The sequence below is a fragment of the Sarcophilus harrisii genome, chromosome 2, assembly GCF_902635505.1.
Source record: "Sarcophilus harrisii chromosome 2, mSarHar1.11, whole genome shotgun sequence".
In the NCBI taxonomy this organism is placed as follows: domain Eukaryota; kingdom Metazoa; phylum Chordata; class Mammalia; order Dasyuromorphia; family Dasyuridae; genus Sarcophilus; species Sarcophilus harrisii.
In genome coordinates, this window is record NC_045427.1 from 488,938,620 (window position 1) to 488,944,619 (window position 6,000).

At 42.8% G+C, this 6,000-nt stretch overlaps 1 protein-coding gene across 2 annotated transcripts in view; it reads right to left on the minus strand.

Annotated features, from left to right (window-relative positions):
* The window catches only part of EGFL7 (EGF like domain multiple 7), a 30,096-nt gene extending 25,950 nt beyond the window's left edge, over positions 1-4,146 (minus strand). For both annotated transcript variants that reach the window (XM_031954937.1, XM_031954936.1), the window contains exon 1: positions 4,020-4,146. The gene's annotated coding sequence lies outside the window, so the exon portion shown is untranslated. The remainder of the gene's footprint in view (positions 1-4,019) is intronic.
* Between the last annotated feature and the right edge of the window lie 1,854 nt (positions 4,147-6,000).

Genomic DNA, 6,000 nt, shown 5'->3' on the forward strand with positions numbered 1-6,000 from the left:
GTCTCTTTTACATCTAAATCTATGATCCCAGGATCCTATAAGTGCTTCTTTTTAAGAGTAACAATATCTCCATCTTCATACTAAGGTGTGGGGCTTTGCCAAAGGTTGGCCACAGGACCTCACCACACTCCACTCAAAGGTGAAGGCCTGCAGCTTCACCAAAATGTCTTTCCTGAAATATGATTTCCTGGGGCAGCTAGAAGGTATAGTGGATAGAGCACCAGCCCTGGAGTCAGGAGGACCTGAGTTACACACTTAGCACTTACTAGTTGTGTGATGCTGGGCAAGTCACTTAAACCCCAACTGCCTCAAAAAGAAAAGAAAAAGTATAATTTCCTTCTCAGTTCACAGGATGGAGGCGGTCCCTGTTGGGGAATTGAGGCACTGTGATTGAGGAAACACAGCAATTTAATTTAGAGGACTAGGTTCAAACTTCTGCTCTGGCACTTGGAACCTATGGGACTTAAGTAAGTCAGCTAGGATTCTCTGGGCCCCTGTTTCTTCATCTGTAAAATGAAGAGGTTGGACTGAATGACCTTCTCTTCCAGTTCTTAATCATATGATCCTGGGAATCTCCCCCAACACAGAGGGCTTAGAGAGAGATTTGGTCATCAGTTCTTTGTATCAAACACCCTCTCCTCCCAGGAGACTGAGTCTGAGAACTTAAGCAAAATTCTTGAGGGGGTGGGAACAGGGATGGGGGAGATGCAGTTGGCAGAGAGATGGGAGAAATTCCAGAATCTCTCTAATTTTGGCTGGCGAAATCCATCAGGTTGGGAACAGAGCACAAGCTGTTGCTGGGAGAGGAACTCAATTTTGATTTATCCCCTTCCCAAATGGGAATGACTCAGACAGAGAAAGAGACACTAAGCTATAAAAGCTCCACAGGGAAGACAGTAAGAGAAATGGATAGGTGTTTCTGAGCCAAGAGCCAAGGAGATACCACAGCCTCTAGCCTGGTACAAATTCCTTAGCTTTCTTGCCCCAGCCAAGAAACCTAGTCTGCAAACTCCACTGATGTACTTCCCTGGAGAAGGAAGCTGACATCTCCAAGGTCACATTGTTAGGGTTAGAGCTTTAGAGATGCAATTCTAGTTCAACCCCCTCATTTTACAGACGAAACTGAATCCAAAAGATTCAACATGACTGTTGGCCACACAGGCATAAAATGGCAAAGCCAGGGTTTGAACCAGGTCCTTTGGCCCCATATCCATCCCTCATTCCACTCCTGCAGTCTCCCAGTCCAGAGCTCTTCCCACTGTACCACCCACATTCACAGAAGTAACATTTGAGACCCTCCACTAGAATCCTCCACTTTCCTGTCTTGTTGGGCAAGGGAAAGGTGGCCCTGAGATCTCTAAGACACTGGAAGGTCCAACCAAGCTTTAAAAAAGGCTTCAGGTGTGACCTCTCAACAGATGTTAGGTCCTTGGGCTGGAGGCTGGAGGTGTTTCCTCCATTACCTTCCTGAACCACGTGGTGATAAATGTTCTGCCCACAGCAACTCCCAAGGACAGTTGGGAGAATGTTCGATATGTGCGGGTAGAGGGAGGAGTCCTCACATGGTCAATCATGGCTCCCTAAGGTATTCAGCTCCAGAATTATTAAGCCCTGGCTATGCACAAGAGCCCAAGCCAGTTGTTGCCCAGAGTAGGAGGGGCAGGAAATGTTGTGGGCTTTGTTCTAGGAAAGTCAGGCAGGCTTGCCACCAGGGCCCCTTTCCCTAATCCTGCCCTGTTTTGAGATTGCCCGGCCCCAAACCTATTGCCCCCAAATTCTTTCTAGGCTTGCTCCACCCCAGAGAAGGTGGTGGGATGTTCTGACCTGATTTTAATGACTCCCAGATACTGCTAACATTTAGAACCGGTCCCTGCAAACTTGTAAACTCAGCTCAGAATGTCAACATCCTGGCCCTTCCATCCGGGGTGCCCTACGGGTATAAGGCCTGCCTGGTCTGGCTGGTATGGCAGCCCCCCCCCCCAACTCCAACTTCCCCCTCTCCCCAACTCAGTTCATACTCTATCCATTCAGATCCCTGGTTTCTGACATAAATTCAGATCTAATCTGTTACTAAGGTCTTGCCTCCTCTCAGCTCCCCCTATATTACTTTATATTTATATGTGTTTATTTCATATATATTTGATAAGAATACATGGTATCTCCTGTGACAGATAGAATGTAAGCTCCTTGAGAGCAAATACAGTTTCATTTTGTCTTTCTGTCCCTAGCACCTTGCACAGTGCCTGACATATAATAGGTATTTCATAAATGCTTGTGGACTCATTGATTGACGGGTTGAATCACCTTATGTTCGTGTGGGAGGACTAGAGACTTAACTCTGGGGCCCCATCTCTGGGTTTTGCCAGGATTCTTCTGGGGGCCTGAACCCTGCTTCTGTCTCTCAGTTTTACTCCTCCTGTTCTCCTTTCATGCCTAATTTTCCCCATCTCTTCTAACTCATCGACTTGACCCAAGTCTTTTCCTGTGCTCTGGGTGCTCCATGCCTGGACAACTCCTAGTCCTCCATCTCCATTTATTGATATTTGGTATGTCCCCACCCCTCAATGGTTAAGCCTTTTCTAATTCTCTCAGTCATTAGTGGATCATTCTGTGAACTTGATTTTTATGTCTTGGCTTGTGGTTTTATTGATGTAAAACAGAGTTGTCAAGCATGAACCTGCAATATTTTTGAATGTGGTCCAAACCAGATTAAATATAATTGGGAAAATTAAAAAAATAACAAATAAAATCGAACAGAATGTAAATAATTTCAATATATAGTTTTCTAAGTCAACATTCAGCCTGCTGGGATCCTTATATATGGTTTAGTTTCTAGTTGAGCTTCACACCACTGGTGCAGGTTACTTACTCTCGGGGTAGAAATCCCATCCACCAAAATACAGACCTCTTCTGAAATTTATCATTTTAGTAAGAACTTGTCGGCTAAGTGGACTACCTGTAATCCAGCAGCCTGTATTGCCAGAGGCAAGAATGAAACCCAAACTTTCTAACTCCAAGGATAAACCTCTATCTGCTTGGCAATACTGGTTCTTATAAATCACTGCAGTAATGGATTATAGTTATTGTGTCCATATATATATATATGTATATATATATATATATATATATTATCCTTCTCAATAGACTGTAAGCCTTTTGAAGGTAAATATGATATCCAATTTATTTCTTTTGCTACTTTGAGGCAAAGCACTGTGCTGGGCACATGGAAGATGTTTATTAAATGAATGAACAAACATTAGATCATTGAATCTTTAGAGTTGGAAAGAACCTCAGAGGATGGCTAGTCCCCTCTTGTTATTTATTAGAACTTTAATTTACATTTTCTGCAACTCAGAAGAGCATAGATTTCTTCTCTCTCTCTCTGTCTCTCTCTCTCTCTCTCCCCCCCTCTCTCTGTCTCTCTCTGTCTCTGTCTCTGTCTCTCTATCTCTCTGTCTCTGTCTCTGTCTCTGTCTCTCTCTGTCTCTCTGTCTCTCTTTGTGTCTCTCTCTCTTTTTTAAGAAAGTAGTTTCCAAGCCAGGGTATACATCCTGCCTAGAATAGCCTGCAAGATCACCTTTAATACAGTAGCCTTAACATTTGCCATCCATATCCCCTGCCAATCCCAAACCAGATGTTCAGATTCTTAGTAAAACATGAAATATTTTTACTTTTCAGAATTCAGTCTAGCTTCCCAGATGAAGATGTGAATTCCTTCTAGGACCTCTTCTTAGAGAAAATAGCTGGTGCTATTGACTGGTAAATAAACTTGGAGTTTTAGGGAAAGAGGTAATATGACAATGTGATTTGGGAGACAAGAGATCTGGATTACAGCCCTGGCTTTCCAAATAACTCCTAGAGCAGCCTTGGCCAGGACATTCCTTCCCCAGGCCTCGGTTTAAAATGTGGGAGTTAGACCAGGTTAACTCACTTATCCAACTCTAAGATTTTATGGTTTTAAGTTTCTCCTAAAAATGACTTGGTTCCAGCCCTTCCCCTCAAGAAAATAAGTGAGTTACCTTTTTCTAGTTCTGCAGGCCAGATGCACGGCAAATTGACTGAGAAATGCAGAGTCCCTGTCCTTGCCTGAGATCACTTGCTGCCATGTTTCCCCAGGCTCCAGCTCAGCAGGAAAGGTCAGAACCCTTGACTAAGGCTGTATTGCACATCCCAAACTACCATGTGACATATGGGCACTGGGGACATCTCTATTTGAGCCAGAAGAGGTGGGAAGAGGAGAGTGAACATGTTGAAAAGGGGAGAAAAAACAACATTTCCTGTTTATGACACCATTGGAACCTGTTAGGTTGAGACAGCAGCTGGCCAAAGTGGGCAGGATAGTGAATAGTATTTTAAATAACTGGGGCAGGGATTAGACTGCCCGAAAAGCTGTTGAGTATTTCTAGGTTGGTGGAGGTGAATTGTGACCCAGTGGGGAACTGGTTACTATCTCCTCATTGGGAATGTAGGGATAGGAACAGGAAAAACCACAGCCTGGCCTGGTCTTTGAGGTCCCTCAAGAATTTCCTATGTGACCCTCTTTAAAAGACCCTCAAGTTTCTCCTAAGAAATGGCTTGCCCTGGTCAGTGGGTCACATTGATTTCAGTGTTATAACACTCTTGGGAACTATTATCCCCCAAATAGGGAAAGCTACAAACTAAGTCCAGCCCCACTGCTCTCCTAGGTGAACCTCTACCCTAGCCAAATTGATCTTTCCTTTCCCTATATATTTCCTTGACCCATTCCCCTACTTGGAAAGCTCTCTGTCTCCTTCTGTTTTACTTCTACTCATCCTTCAAGGCCCAGATTGAGTCCCACCTCCTCTTTAGAGCTTTCTTTGACCTGCTGACATGTCTCTCTCTTTTCCTTCAATTTCCTTTTCCACTTCTTGGGCATTTCTCACAAACTCCATAATTATCCCACTTTTTTTTTTTTAAACATTAGTCTTGCTTCCCAATAAGACTATCAGTTCCTGAAAGACTTACTTCTTGGATCCGAGTTAAATTTTATACAAGAACCAGTTTTAATCTTTCCATGATGAGTGTAGCTTTTTGTAATATAAAGAAAAGAGTGCTAGGTTTGGGATTAGCCGACTTGAATCCAAATCTCAACACTTCCATTTGCTGTGTGAAGTTATGTAAGTCACTTAATGTTTTCTGGGCCCCAGTTTCCCCATCACTAAAATTCCCCATCAACCACTTGAGATTTACTTCCAGTTCTAAATCTGTAATCCTGTCTATCATTCTCAGACCCCTAAGTGATACAATGATTATATGGGAATTTTAATTTTCTTTTGTCTTTAAAACAAAACCTATAAGCCTTGGGGAAATGAAAACCCTGAAATTGCTGGAAATCAGAGCAGTTCACCAGAGTAAATGAAGTGGAAGAGACAAAGCTAATATGGCAGTACAAATTTCCTTAGTCAGGGAACTATCAAATTACACTACAGCCATTTCTGTTAGTGATTAGAAAGATAGGCTCCTTGGCCCTGATTTTGCAAATGCTAGAGGTTCCAAGAGAGGAGAGTGAAAATGTTGATAATATAGGGTATTTCCAGGCTTATTGCTGGGAAACTCTAAGGTAAAGACTACTGTTGGTAGTCAGTAATCTTATATCTTCATTTTCACTCCTTAGTCTCTGGCAATCTTCTCACTCACAATCTCGGTATCCTAATAGATGACTGCCTTTTCAGAATCATTTTCTCAGGAAAGCTCTAGCTACCATGTTTCACCTCATTCCCTATTCTCCAGACATTTTCTCCTTACTTTGGTCTTACCTTTCCATTTTCTCTCCTTTCCTTTTCTCCCAGGTATAGAATCATGAATGATGATCAAATCAACTGTCAAGCTTCCTAGATGCTACATTCTGCTACAATTTCACTTAGCATCCCTGTAGCTTTCAGAAGTAAATTGCCCTACCCCTTGGTCACTATTCTCCTTTGAGTATTGTCTCCTACATTAGTTTGCAAAATCCTTGAGGACAGGAATTGTTTCTGTATT